Source organism: Callithrix jacchus, chromosome 3 (assembly GCF_049354715.1).
Source record: "Callithrix jacchus isolate 240 chromosome 3, calJac240_pri, whole genome shotgun sequence".
Taxonomy (NCBI): Eukaryota; Metazoa; Chordata; class Mammalia; order Primates; family Cebidae; genus Callithrix; species Callithrix jacchus.
The window spans coordinates 121,235,328-121,251,360 of record NC_133504.1 but is presented as its reverse complement, the minus strand read 5'-3'; the positions used below and the strand labels follow the sequence as shown (position 1 = coordinate 121,251,360).

Below are 16,033 nucleotides of genomic sequence, written 5' to 3'. Positions count from 1 at the left end.
ATAAAACCTAGGAACGATTTCCTGATTGTCCCCTGAAGAAGGTCATAAGATCCTCAAGGAGAAGTATCATCTCAGTACCCAAAGGAAGGAAGCATCCTTATCTCGGAAGACACAAGCACACCGTCAGAATCTGAACACACAGGTCTTGCTAAGTTCTCCCCAGTTTATTTTCATTGGATCATACCCTTTTATATTTCTCTAGGACAGTCCACTCTTCTTCAAATCTATCATAAAATACTCATTGTTTATTTATTTCTTTGGGTCTTTATTCCCCTAGGAAGGCTCCATGTTACATAAAACTTATATTAAATAAATTCGTATGCTTTCCTTTTGTTAATATGTCTTTTGTTGTAGGGCCTCAGCCACCAACCTAAGATGGATAGAGGAAAAGGTGTATTTTTCTCCCTTACACATGAGTATATGCCATTGTCAACGTTAATCAAGCTGAACATTTAAGATTTGTGTATGATATTGTCAATTATACCTCAATTTAAAAAATAGTGGGAAAGGAAAGTAAGAAACTAGGGCAAACTAGTTATTTGACATTGACTAAACAACTCAGTAACTGGTTTTTATCCTGCATCCAATTATTGGGAATCCTGAAGATAAACAGAAATTTTCATCATAATTAAGATATAGCCTAAGCTGCTGGAACAAATAGATTTTAAAAAATACAGTGGCTGAAACAAGAGAGGAATTTGTCTCTCATGAAAGCCAAGAGGTAGGTGGGCATTCAGTGGCTTTGTTTCAGGAGATGGTGTGGGGTCCACCATCCCTTCTTACTACTTTGCCATCCCCTAAGGTTTTACTCTCATCTGTGTGGTCAAAGACTAAGAGAAAAAAGAAAGAAAGGAAAGGAAAGCAAATTACTCTTAAGGATACAACCGCCCACCAAATTACATAAATCTCTTCGTCTTAAATTCCATTGATAAGAATTTAGGCGTACCGTCAGACCTAGAAAGTATCAACTCTACATGGATGACATTGTGCTTAGTTAAAATTCTTGGCGGAGTTCCACTCTGAATATGGTGAAGGAACACCCTAACAGGCTGATCCTTTGCATTTATCTATCATAAAGGACAAAATACAAAACCATCTACCTGAAGGCTCTGGAGAATGAACAACAGTCTTCAAAATTCATCAAAATTTGAAAAAGGAATAGGATGTTTTCCATCTTTAGGGCTTATAACCTGAGGGCAGGCCACAGTCAGCATCTTGTGGAACAGCTAAATATCTGATAGCAAACACGCTATTTTTCTGGCTCGAAGCAGCAAAAGACAGTTCAGACAAACCACAGTTGCTAAAAAGGAATCAAGGCAACACAGAAGAAAGCCAAAGAAAGGAGGCCTGACTCTTGTTTTTAACTCTGCCCAAATCTCTGGATGAACCTTGAACTAGGCATTTTCAGGGCATACTGCAAGAAGACAATCTAAAAATTTAATAATTGTACTGAGATTTTAGCTGTTCATCAAAAGATAGAGCTTGAAATTTTATTCTAACCACATTAATTGCCTATTAAAATAAAAACTCAACAGTCTTTGAAGAAAGATAAAACAGAATAGTGTTTCCAGGATACAATAGTCACATTGTCTGGGTTATGATCCAGAATTACTTGAGGTAAGAGAAAGCAGGAATATGTGATCCAATCTCAAAAGAAATGACAATCAGCAAAGACCACCCCTGGGTTGACCCAGAGGCTGGAATTAGTGCAAAAAGATCTTAAGGCAGCGACTATAACTATGCTGAATGAGGAAAGGAAAATGTTCATAATAAAGGCTTGTAATTAAAGAGAGTAAATTTAAGAAGATAAAAATTATAAAAAGGAAATTTATAAACCTGAAGAATATAGTATCTAGAATGAAGAAGACACTGAACATACTTAAGACAAAATAGACATAACGAAAGGGTCAGTGAACTTGAAATAGATCAATAGGAATTCAGTTTGAATAACAGAAAAAATGAAGAATTTTAATAAATTACAAAGAACCAGGGGTCTGTAATTGTAATCTCTAGACTATGAACATTAAAATGTAAGAAGTTAGAACTAAAAGGCCAGTAAGTAAGTTGAAATAAAATTTTGGCTGAGTGCAGTGGCTCAAGCCTGTAATCCCAGCAATTTGGGAGGCCGAGGCAGGCACATCACTTGAGGTCAGGAGTTGGAGATCAGGCTAGCCAATGTGGCAAAACTCCAACTCTACTAAATAAAAATACAAAAATTAGCCAGGCATGGTTGCATCCCTGTAATCCCAGCTACTCTGGAGGCTGAGGCAGGAGAATCACTTGAACCCGGGAGACAGAGGTTGCAGTGAGCTAAGATTGCAGCACTGTACTCCAGCCTGGTGACAGAGTAAGACTCCATCTCAAAGAGAAAAAAAAAAAACTCACTCCAAAAGAGAGCAGGAAAGGAAGAACAGAGGACAAAGAACAAAGGAGACAAACAGAAAACATTAACACAGTAACCCTAAACTCAACATTATCAGTAACTGCACTACATATTAATGAGCTAAACATTCCAATTTAAAGATGGTAATTGTCCAAATAAATCATAAAGCCAAGACCCAACTTTGTTTTCAAGATAAACTTATTTAGAAATATATTAAAGGTAATTAGATGAAAATGATATGCAATCAGTACCATGCAATTAGTAACCATAAAACTGATGTGGCTACATTAATATCAGATAAAATAGATACGAGACTAAAAGTTTTACCACAGATAAAGAGGGCAATTTCATAGCGATAAAAGTGTCAATTCCTCAAAAAATATAATACATATCATTTTAAAAGCTTCAAAACACATAATGCAACTGACAAAATTAAAGAGAATACAAATTATGATTTTTAAAATTATTTTATATATATACACATATATTTTATTGCACTTTAGGTTCTCAGATACATGTGCAGAACATGCAAGATTGTTACATAGGTATATACATGGCAATGTGGTTTGCTGCCTCCATCCACCCTTCACCTATATCTGGCATTTCTCCCCATTTTATCCCTTCCCAACCTCCCTACCCTCAGCTGTCCCTCCCCTATACCCCCACAACAGACCCCAGTGTGTGATGCTCCCTTCCCCATGTCCATGTGTTCTCACTGTTCAACGCTCGCCTATGAGGACATACAGTGTTTGATTTTCTGTTCTTCTGTCAGTTTGCTGAGAATGATGGTTTCCAGATTCATCTATGTCCCTACAAAGGACACAAACTCATCATTTTTTATGGCTGCATAGTATTCCATGGTGTATATGTGCCATATTTTCTTTGTCCAGTCTATCATCCGTGGGCATTTGGGTTGGTTCCAGGTCTTTGCTGCTGTTAACATTGCCACAATGAACATATGTGTGCATCTTTATAATAGAACGATTTATAATCCTTTGGATATATACCCAGTAATGAGATTGCTGGGTCAAATGGAATTTCTATATCTAGATCCTTGAGGAATCACCACACTGTCTTCCACAATGGTTGAACTAATTTACACTCCCACCAGCAGTGTAAAAGTATTCCTATTTCTCCACATCCTCTCCAGCATCTGTTGTCTCCAGATTTCTTAATGATCGTCATTCTAACTGGTGTGAGATGGTATCTCAATGCAGTTTTGATTTGCCTTTCTCTAATGACCAGTGATGATGAGCATTTTTTCATGTTTCTTGGCCTCATATATGTCTTCTTTTGAAAAGTGTCTGTTCACGTCCTCTGCCCGCTTTTGAATGGGTTTGTTTTTTCTTGTAAATCTGTTTTAGTTCTTTGTGGATTCTGGATATTAGCCCTTTGTCAGATGGGTAGATTGCAAAATTTTTTTTCCATTCTGTTGGTTGCCCGTTCACTCTAATGATACTTTCTTTTGTTGTACAGAAGCTCTGGAATTTAATTAGATCCCATTTGTCTATTTTGGCTTTTGTTGCCAATGCTTTTGGTGTTTTAGTCATGAAGTCCTTGCCTATGCCTATGTCTTGAATGGTTTTGCCTAGATTTTCTTCTAGGGTTTTTATGGTGCCAGGTCTTATGTTTAAGTCTTTAATCCATCTGGAGTTAATTTTAGTGTAAGGTGTCAAAAAGGGGTCCAGTTTCTGCTTCCGGCACATGGCTAGCCAGTTTTCCCAGCACCATTTATTAAACAGGGAATCCTTTCCCCATTGTTTTTGTCAGGTTTGTCAAAGATCAGATGGTTGTAGATGTGCACCTATAGTTCTAGCTACCAGGGAGGCTAAGCAAGAGTCTGACTCACTGTTTCTTTTTTTAAAAAAATAAAGCTAGAGAGTCAGGCGCAGGGGCTCACACCTGTAATCCCAGCACTTTAGGAGGTTGAGGAGGGCGGATCACCTGAGGTCGGGAGTTTGAGACCAGCCTGACCAACACGGAGAAGTATAAAATTAGCCGGGTGTAGTGGCCTGCACCTGTAATCCCAGCTACTTGGGAAGGCTGAGGCAGGAGAATCATGTGAACTCGGGAAGCAGAGGTTGCTGTGGGCCGAGATCACGCCATTGTACTCTAGCCTGGGCAACAACAGTAAAACTCTGCCTCAAAAAAAAAAAAAAAAAAAAAGCTAGAGAAAGAGCAATGCAAAACCAAAGCTAAGGAGGAAGAAGAAAATAATCAAGTCAAGAGCAAAACTCAACAAAAGAAAAAACAACTGAGGAAATTAACAAAAACAAAAGTCAACAAAACTGATAATTTCCCAATTTAATCCAGGAAAAAAGGTGAGAATATAAATTACCTACATCAGGAAGGATCTAACAAAAGAATATTACAAGCTTTATGCAAAAAATTTCAGCAATGTAGAGGAAATGGATACTTCCTTGAAAAATATAATTTATCCCAACATCTATAGCTAATGTTATACTTAATGAAATATTGCAAGTTCCCCCTAAAATGGGGATCAAGGAACGGTATCCACTGCAACTGCCTCTATTTTATGTTGTATTGGAGGTCCCAGCCTTTGCCATAAGGCAAAAAGAATAAAAGACAAAAACTTGCAAAGGAAGAAGTAAAATTATCTCTATTTGTATATGATGGAATTGTTTACAAAAAAAAGTCTTAAGTCTATAAACAACTGTTAGAACTAATAAGTGAATTTAACAGGGTTTCAAGATATAAGGTGAATATACAAAACCAACCGTATTCCTGTATACTGGCAACAAACAACTGAAAACTAACCAGAACTTTAATTTGTAATTGTATTAAAAAAGAAAATATTCAAGGCACGGTGGCTCATGCCTATAATCCCAGCACTTTGGGAGCCTGAAGCAGACAAATCAAATGAGGTCAGGAATTAGAGACCAGCCTGGCCAACACGGCAAAACCCTATCTCTACTAAAAATACAAAAATTAGCTGGGTATGGTGACACATGCCTTTATCCCAGCTACTCAGGAAGCTGAGGCAGGAGAATCGCTTGAACCTGGGAGACGGAGGTTGCAGTGAGCCAAGATTGCACCACTGCACTCCCACCTGGGTGACAGAGCAAGACTCCATCTCAAAAATAAAATATTCAGGAACAAATTTAGTCAAAGACATGCAAGACTACTGATAACTACAAAATATTATTGAGAGAAATTAAGGCATTTTAAATAAATGGAAACATGTCAATTCTACCCAAAATTATCATAGATTCAATGTAATCCAGTGATAATAATCCCAAAGTCTTTAATTGGCAAGCTTTTTATAAAATTTATATGGAAATTCAAAGACTGTAGGATAGCTAAAGCATTCTGAAAAATAGTAACAAATTTGGAGTATGTATATTACCTGACTGCAAGACTTACCATAAAGATCAATCAAGAAAGTGTGTAACTGGCTTAAGGATCAAGATACAGAGTTATGGAGAATAGAGCCCAGAAATAGGCTGGCACTTATATGGTCATTTGATTTTTCAAAAGAGGTACCAAAACAAATAGGGAAGAAAGTCCTTTCAACAAATAAACCTGCAATAATCTGAGGATCATATTGGAAAAAAATAAACCAGGTAGCTCTTCACACCACACCACACAAAAAAGTTAATTGTAAATGAGCTGTCTCACCTATCACGAGATTCACAGCTGAGGAACCTATTACAAAACACAGACTAACAAGAGAAGAGCATACAAATGTATTTAAGTTTTATGTGACATAGGAGCCTTCAGAAATGAAGACCCAAAGAAACAGGAAAAACTCTGTTTCTATGCTAAGTTTGATGAAGTGGATAGTTGAGAAGTAAAATTGGATACAAGGGATAGGATTTAATGGTAATAAACTGGAAGGAATTTAGCAAGGCCTGTTTGTTCAGATTCTTCTGGACATAAAGATCACATAAGGGTCATATGGTCTACTTCAAGGGAAGGTCAACTCTTTTATGGCCTGGATCAGGGAAGAAGGGGAGGAGAAGTCAAAGAGTGACCTTGCTTCTGTTCTTTCCTCAAATATCAAGTTGTTAGGGTAATGTGTCTTGAACCTCATCAAATCATAGATCTAAACATAAAAGCTATAATCATAAAGCTTTTAGAGGCAAACATATAAGAATATCTCTGTGACTTAGGGCGAGGCAAAGTTTTGTGACACTGGTCACAGAATGCCGTAAACTATTAAATGTCATCAAAATTTAAGATCATTCATCGGCCGGGCACGGTGACTCACGCCTGTAATCCCAGCACTTTGGGAGGCCGAGGCGAGTGGATCACGAGATCAAGAGATCGAGACCATCTTGGCCAACATGGTGAAACCCCGTCTCTACTAAATACAAAAAAAATTAGCCAGGCATGGTGGCACATGCCTGTAATCCCAGCTACTTGGGGGGCTGAGACAGGAGACTCGTTTGAACCCAGGAGGCGGAGGTTGTGGTGAGCCAAGAATGTGCTATTGCACTCCAGCCTGGGTAACAAGAGCGAAACTCCGTCTCAAAAAAAAAAAAACAGATCATTCATCAAAAAGCTATTAAGATAATAGGTAAGTCACCACGTGAATAGGCAATTAATAGGCAAGTGCTCACCATGATTAATCATCAGAGAAATGCAAATTTAAAACATAATGCATTATGTCTGCATACCCACACCAAAATTTAAAAGATTTACAATTCTGGCTGGGTGCAGTAGCTCACACCTGTAATGGCCAGCACCTTGGAAGGCCGAGATGGGTGTATCACGAGGTCAGGAGATTGAGAACATCCTGGCCAATATGGTGAATCCCCATCTCTACTAAAAATACAAAAATTAGCTGGGCATGGTGGCACACTCCTGAAGTCCCAGGTACTCGGGAGGCTGAGGCAGGAGAATCACGTGAACCCAGGAGATAGAGGTTGCAGTGAGCTGAGATCACACCACTGCACTGCAGGCTGGTGACAAAGCAAGACTCCATCTCAAAAAAAAAAAAAAAAAAAAAAACCGAAAAGAACATAGAGCAACCAGAACTCTAACATCCTGTTGATGGGAGTGGAAGAGTTAGAAACACTTTGGGGAAACTATCTGGCAGTTCCTTATAAACCTTAACCTGTATACCTACCCTTATAACCCAGCAATCCACTTCCAGATATTTACTCATGAGAAATGAAAACATACATCCACAAAAAGACATGTATAAGAACATTCATCGTGGCTTTACTCACTATAAATTGGAAACAGCCCAAGTATATCCACCAATAAAACAGACAAGGTGGTATATTCACACAATTAACTACTACTCAGTAATAAAAAGACATGAAGTACTGATAAAAGCAACATGAATACATCTCAAAATAATTATGCTGCATGAAAAAAGCCTTTCACAAAAGAGTGTACATATACTATATGATTCCATTAGCAAATGAAGTGGTAGAAAACATTAAAACTCTGGGGCAAGTCGGGCAGGGATTGAATGAGAAGGAGCAAAGGGGAACTTTCTGGGGTGATGTTAATGTTCTAGAAATTCATAGACGCTGAAGTTACATGGGTGCATGTGTGTTAAAATTCAGTGAATGTACACTTAAAATTTGTGTATTTTCCTGCATGTAAATTTTGTATCAAATGAAAGCAAACTGTAAACACATATTTATCTCTGATTAATGATACCCATGTTGAAGCATTTGAGAGAAATAAAGTGTTTGAAATGACTCAAAAATTATGTTGATTGAGAAGGAAGCAGATGAGTGGACAGACTGATAAAGCAAGTATAATAAAATGTTAATGGTAAAATTAGGTGGTGAGTATACAAGAGCTCATTATAAAATTTTTTCAATTATGATGTGTATTTGAAAAAATTATAATAAATTATATAATAGATATATATTAATTATATGTTATAGATATATTTCATATATTATATTCCAATGTATTATAATATTTATAACAAAATGTTATATTATCATTTGGGGAAATTCAGTGTACACACTCTTAAGATTTATACATTTGATTGAATTTAAATTTTACGACAAAAGAAAAACTAAACAAATATTGAACTCTGGATAATGACAGGCACACAGAAGACTTTTAAAGTGTCTGCAATTTTTTTGAACTATGTCAACATTTAAAATGGATAGACGGATACATTAGTGCTCAAACAAGAACCACAAAATGTTAATGGTAGACTCTAGGTGGTGAGTATTTTTGTTTTTATTGTAAAATTCTTGTATTTTTGTTGAACATTTTCAAAATAAATTGTTGAGGAAAAAAAACTCAGTGAGGGTATAGGGCCTCTATTACTAAATGAAGGAAGAAAAAATAGATACTGTGACTGATTAACAGCCTGCCCCAGTGAATAATGTTTACTTACTGACTGGCCCATTCTCACCTATCCCACCTTCTCTGTGAGTTAAATTCTATCCTTAAAGAGTCATTCCTTTAATTTAAATTTTGACTCGCTGAAATTCAAATACAGTAGTTTGGTAATTTCTTATTGCCTGCCTTGGATTATTTTCCTCCAATGCCCTAGAACTTGGTCTTATTATTTTATCTCCCTAAGTGACCAGCAGTCACTATTAACATGCATGTGACTCCCAAGCACTGACTTCCCTTGCTACAGTTGCACATGCCCACATGATTCATAGATAGTTCCTCGGAACTATATCACTGCCACCTGAAAGCCAATATTCCTCTTTTTTTTCTTCCTTTTTGAGACAGGGTCTGGATCTGTTGCCCAGGCTGGAGTGCAGTGGTGCAATCGTAGCTCACTGCAGCCTCAAACCCCTGGGTTCAAGCAATCCTCCTGCTCCAGCCTCCTCAGTAGCCAGGACAACAGGTGTGTGCCACTACACCCGGCTAATTATTTTATTTTTTGTAGAGATGGGGTCTTGCTGTGATGCCCAGGCTGGTCTCCAACTCCTGACCTCAAATGATCCTCCCATCTTGGCCTCCCAAAGTGCTGGGATTACAGGTGTGATCAATGGTTTCCAGTCAAAGTCAATATTCTGAAAACCAAAACTTTCCTCCTCCCTAAACTCTGTCTGTTATTACTACCACTATTATTCCCAGGATACAGATTTACTTCATTCATTCATTCAATAGTTACTGCATTTTACTTTGAAATCTCTCTGCTAGAAGTAGATGAACAAAATGGATATAATCCTTGCTTTTTTTAGGGGCTTACAATTGATAACAATCTAGTTGCTTCTTCCCTCTTTTTTCCTTTCCATGTTTAATGAATAAATAGTAATCATGTTATTGCCTGAGAGAAAGAAGAGGGCTCCAGGGGTCATCAATTAATTATTGCCCAGGTTACACTGGGCTATCTGCCCATCACTCTTATGTGCTGGCTCTTCAGGCCCAGTGGTTTGGTACTTCTGCACCCTGCTTAGGGCATTCGAATCATTTCTGAGGCTGCCTGTGTTCCATTCTGCTATATATCTCAGTATGCCTGGGATGGTCCTGGTTTACACTTACTGTCCCAGCATAATTATTAATAGTGCTCCCTTTCACTGTCAAATACGTCCTGGTTTGGTCAATAAATTCTGTGACCACCCACTCCTACACTGCACACAAACATTTCTAATCTGAGCACTTACTACTTCTTCCTTCAAGCCAGCAGGCCAGTGGAGCCCCTCTGTTTCCAGAAACTAATTGATTCTGGGGGGTTAGGAAGCACTGCCCTTCTCTGTTCTTCTAAGAGGGATTGTTGGTCCTAGGGAACTTCCTTTGCCTTAGAGTTTGGACTTTTAAACATAAAAGCCATAAAGGGTTGCAGCCTCCTAGTTCCCTCACTCAGCCATATCCTCTGTCTTAGCCAGGGGAAGGAAAAGAACTTAAAGACCTGACTTATGATCTCAAAGTATCCAAGATTTAGAACACAGTTATTCATATATATGCTTTATCTCTTCTAATCATTAAAAGGTCTTAAAGGACAAAAATTTTTCTATTCCCTTTATAAAAATCTATACTCTTCTCTTCCCTTTCCCATTGTAAAAACCAAGCAAGAAAAAAAAATTCACAAACTGGGCAGCCCTCAGAATTACAGATTTGGAGAGATTCGAGCTATGCGACGTGGTCAGAGCAAATTTATGGACAGAAAAGGGAAAGTGACATACAGAAAACGGAAGTGAGGTACAGAAACAGCCAGATTGACTACAGCTCAGCCTTTGCCTTATTTGAACACAGTTTGAACAGCTGGCCACCTGTGAGTGGACCCTATTCTCCTGCCTCAGGATTGGCTAAGACTCAGCTCTTGTTACAGAAGCACACTCCTAAACTAGGTTCATAGTTTGTCTACCTAAGTTAGGTTATGGTTTGTCCATAAGGACTCAAGAATGTGAGTACAGAGGCTTTTTCAGGCCAGATTTTAGTTTGATTTAACAAGGGTAAGTTCATTAAATGCTTGTTGAAGTTACAAATATCAGCTATTTGCACCTCACTGTGCTTGAGTTACAGTTCCTTTTCTAAGTACTGTACAGGTCTAGACAAAAAGAAAGCAGCTAGGCATCAAAGAAATTAAAAAGACCTAGATGAGAGAATGTACAGCTCCACAGGGCAGCAAAAATAAACTTTACTTGGTTTACATTTGCCCACCTCTTTGCTTTCACACTGATTATAATTCTGTACAGGGACATTAGAACCAAGTTTTCCCCTTTTTGTTCACTCTCTGCCTCTCTGCATCATGAACAATAGTACCGGAGATACTTGCTTCTGAATTGAGACAGGCAGTTGGGCCAAAACCTGTTGAACCTCAGTGAATATAAAACATGAGTGGGAGATAAGAGAAAGAAAGAAGTCAAATTATCCTAATTTGCTGATGATATAATTTTATATTTGGAAAAAACCTAAAGACTCCACAGAAAAACTATTAGAGCTGATAAATTCAGTCAAGCTGCAGGATACAAAATCTACAAAAATCAGGAGCATTTCAATATGTCAACACTGATCAATCTGAAAAAGAGATCAAGAAAGTAATCTCACAATACGTACACCTAAAATAAAATACTTAGGTATTTCAAAAAACTGAAAGAACTCTATGACAAAAACTATAAAACATTGATGCAAGAAACTGAAGAGGACACAAAAAAATTGAAAGATATTCCATGTTCATGGACTAGATCAATATTGTTAAAATGTCCATACTACCCAAAGCACTGTACACTCACTGCAATCTCTATCAAAATACCATTCTTCATAGAAATAGAAAAAAAAATTTCTAAAATTTATGTGCAACCACAAAAGATCCAAAAGAGCCAAAGCCATCCTGAACTAAAAGAATGAAACCGGAGGAACATTACCTGACTTCAAATTATGCTACATTGCTATCGTAACCAAAACAGCATGGTACTGGCATGAAAACTGACCAATAGACCAACGGAACAGAATGGAGAACCCAGAAATAAATTCATACATCTACAGTGAACTCATTTTCAACAAAGGTGCCTAGAACATACATTGAGGAAAGGACAGTCTCTTCAGTAAATGGTGCTGGGGAAACTGAACATCCATATGCAGAAGAATGAAACTAGACCTCCATCTCACTATATACAAAAATCAAATCAAAATGGATTAATGACTTAAATCTAAGACCTCGAACTATGAAACTGCTACAAGAAAACAATGGAAAAACACTCCAGGACACTGGACCGGCAAAGACGTCTTAACACGCCTCAAGCACGGGCAACCAAAACATTGGCAGGACTTTTAGGGTGCACTACTCTCAACACCTGAGAAGCAAAACTGTGAAAATAAAAAGCAAAAATTCCCTCCTACCCAGCCCTCCTGGGGCACCTAGTCATTCGGCAACTTCTGAGGCAATTTATGCCTCATACTATGATTTTAAAACATTGGTTTTGTAGCCAGGCAGAGTACATTCAGACCCAGATTCACTATCATCCCATGCCTTAGTTGGCTAATCTGTAAAATGGGGCTAATCTCTCTCGAGGCTACGCTGAGGATCAGATGTCTGCCAAATGTTAAGTATTTACATGGTGCAAAAGTAATTGTGGTTTTTGTCCTTTTTTCATTGCAGAAACGGCAATTACTTTTGCACCAACCTTATCTATCTTAAGCACCTGGTGCTGTCATAGTTGCCAAGAGTTATCCCAGGTGGGAGTGATACAGCAGTGAACAAACAGGCACGGCTGGCCCGTGCCCTCCTCCAAGTGCACACAGCCTTCCAAAAATTACAGCAGTAACAAGCATTAGACAAAGCATTGTAATAACACTGACAAACTCCTCCGGTCGGGACCGCCCTGTGACTATGTCTGGAATATGTCTAAATTGGCGCCCACCACTGATTTATAAGTCTCTTCAAAGCCCGTCTGCTCCCAGGCCTTGAACCCCTGGGCACAGAGACCAGCCGCGGCTCCCTACCTTGAGGCGCTCGCGCCTGCACTGTGCCTGGCCCTCAGCAGGCCCTCCCGCCTGTCCTTGCTGACAACAGGGAGATGGCTGTTGGCGGCTCTGACAGATCCAGCGAGTGTCGGACCTCAGCGCCTGGAGGGAACGGTCGGTCTCGCTCCTTTCCGCCCAGCCTCAGTCTCCCCGCCTCCCCCCCGCCCCCGAACCCCTCTCTCCCTCAGTAGCCTACCGCCTGTCCCAGCCTCGACCCCATCCATTCTCTCCACTTACTCTCTGGGTCCGAAACGTGAAAAGGCCAGCAGCTCAGCACGGTCTCTGACCTCTGCCCCTCTCGACCTCACCCTCCTTGCTGGCTGCGCCCACAAGCAATCCCAGGCCCCCCGCGCCCGCCCACACTGGCTTCCCGAGACACCCCCCGCTGCGATTCCCGCGCCAGACTTGGCAGCTCCCCAGGGTGTTCGCATTGGCGCCAAGGGGAAACATTCGTTGTTAATTACGTTGCCTCCTAATGACCAGCGTCTGCCGGCCGGCTCCACTCTGAGGAGCGGGGGAAAGAGTCTGGAATCGCAGCATTTCTGACCCTGAGCGCTGGAAGGATCGAGCTCCAGTAGGAGGCCCAGGGCTGAGAAAACGCACGACCCTGGGGGTCCGCCCACCTCTACAGGGAACCCCCACATTCCACAGATCGCTGTGAAACAGAAAATAAAAAGTGTTCCTTCTGAAGTCCAAGGGCGTCCCTACAAGATATATTCCGTCCTCTTCCCTTTGGCTTCTTGGTGAGGGCGACCCTCCCTGCTGAGAACACTTCTCTCCAGCTCACCACGGAGGATGCTGTGTAAGCAAAGAAAGGTCCCTTTTCGCTTGTGTGAGTTTGCTAACAGTGCCCGCAAGTCCTCTGGTGAAAGACGCCTGGGCCACTTCCTTTTGCAGCCGTAAATGTACTAAATGAAGACATGCCAAATAGCTACAAAAAGTTGTAGTTGTGCTGTATTTTAAAGGTCTGCCTTGATTACCAGTTTCTTTACACGCATGCAACTGTAATGACCGCCTGCATGTATAAGCTCATCTGGAGATAAGGCCCAAAGGCCAAATGCGAGGCCCTTGATCCAATGGCTGTTCTGCTCCTCTCTCCCCCGGCTGAGACGAGCTCTGTGCCGGCAAATGCCCAGGGAGGGGAGGGGAGGAGAACTAAGCCTGCAGCAGAGATAGCGGGGTTTAAAAAAGTAAGTGGACTTGAGAACTGCGTTCATACTGGGTTCCGGTTAGGATACTTCACCTTCTTCTTGCCTCATTACCCATCTGTAAGCTGAGGAATGTTGAAAGAGTCTTTGTTCTCCAATAAAGATAAAAACAGTTCCAAGGACAAAGGAGGCCATGGGCCGGGAAGCGGGAATGCATTGCTTAGATCACCCTGAAGATGTTTCTTTCCTCCTTCTTGCCTCCCTCCTCTCCTCCCTGAGATGGAATCAAAATGCTTTAGCAGGCAGTTAGCAAAGAACATGAATCATCCCAACCAAGTAGAGAGTTTTTCTTGTGTTTGATATTTATTAAAATTTTGGAATTCCACACTTCACTTTCCCAATGGCTTCCTTTCATGCATAAACAGCAAAAAGGATACATAAACTTGTCAGGCTGCAAAAGCCCTCATTCTGTTTTCTCCCTAAGTGGGCTGCGGGAGGAGGCATGTGTAGATCATGCATTACAAAGAGCTTTGCACTACCTAAAACCAAAGTAATTAGGCAGTGCAAGTCACAAATAGTTTTGAAATGTTATTAATAAGATGACACTTTTTTGCAATACCACTGATTTGATAATGAAAACAAAAATAATAATAAAGTGACACTTCTTTTAGATTTCTGAGAAATGCATTCCTGCCTTAATATCATTGCTCCTGCTCTCCACACTTGCTACTAGAAAAGAAAGGCCTTCTTTCTCAGTCTGTCTTTGCACCATCACCTGGACACCCTCCGAGAAGAGTCACAGGCAGAGGAAATTATCGTGATTGCGCATTGTTTAGTCTCTCCACTTCAGCTGCGCGAACTGCTTCCTGGGCAACCCAGCTGCCTGCCATTTAACCCGCCTGGATGGATGAGCTCATTAAAGAGCCACCCCACAGGCTTTCTCCATTGGCTCTTCTCCAGATCCTAGTTCTCTTTCTTCACCCAGCGGTCATTGGTTCACCGGCCTGCCTTGTGTGGTGAAGCAAGTCCTTACCCCGCTCTCACTGTGCTCCTCCCCCCTCCTAGAGGAGACCTTAGAAAGGGTGGCAGGAGCAGTCATTCCAAGCATCCAGCAAGCCTACACTTTGACAAAGGCCACCCTTTTTCCAGGACGCCACAAACTCCTCAATGCCCTCCTCCCGGGTTCCTCAGGAGGGAGGGGAATCAAGTCAGCAATTCTTTCTTCCTCCTTTCTTCTCCAAAAGGCTGCTTCCCAGTCGTGGGTCAGTGCCAGCCTAGTAGGGAACCCATTCCTCTTATTGTTTTCCCCCTATAGAGCAGCAGAGTGGCCCCAGATGGTAGGAAACACTCCTAGGAGTCACTGAGGGCTCCCAGAGCTGCCAGTTGGGGGTTGGGGGTGAGAGATGGGAAGACTTGGGTTTTAATGTTTATGTAAGAAACAGCAATTCAGGTTCTCCCTTGCCCATGTGTCCTGTGGTGAATGTGTCTCTAGGGAAAAGCTTGGGATTTGCTTTCCAGTTAAAAAATGTATCAAGATCCTGGCTTTTTGTGCCTTGGCTTCCTGCTTTCTAAGAAGGGCAAAAGTGATAGATACTCAGGAATCACTGTGGCGGCCTCTCTACTTTCATGTATGTTATATTTCCATAATAAAAATAAAATATAAGTAAGATACTCTTGAATCTGTATTTACTCTAAATAACTAGCATTAAGAATAGAATGTTCTGGGCTGGGTGTGGTGGCTCATGCCTATAACCCCAGCACTTTGATTCAAGATGAGATTTGGGCGGGAACACAGCCAAACCATATCAGACACCATGCTAAGAAGTTGAAGCTTTACCTTTTAGGCCAGTAAGTCTGTGGTGGAGCCCAGGAATCTGCATTTGTCAAGTTCTTTGGGTGATCTTGAGGCAGGTATTCTGGAGATCTCACTGTACTGTTCAGAGGGACTCTGCGATAGGTAAATTAAATTTATAGAAAGTGATAGAAGACACATTTTTATAAAATGGTAGGCATGGTATTAAGTGTGAAACACCAAAGAAACATAAAACTTGAACCCAGTCCTCAACACATAATTAAAGTAGGCTGATAAGATTTACCGCAACCACTAGGTATGGTTGTGTAGGCTGTGCACTGCACC

General features: G+C 40.5%; 1 long non-coding RNA gene across 1 annotated transcript in view; it reads right to left on the bottom strand.

The window, feature by feature from the left end:
* Positions 1–13,082, bottom strand: part of LOC128931666 (uncharacterized) — a 59,342-nt gene extending 46,260 nt beyond the window's left edge. The window contains exon 1 of the long non-coding RNA XR_008480389.2: positions 12,986–13,082. This is a non-coding gene — a long non-coding RNA (uncharacterized LOC128931666). The remainder of the gene's footprint in view (positions 1–12,985) is intronic.
* Between the last annotated feature and the right edge of the window lie 2,951 nt (positions 13,083–16,033).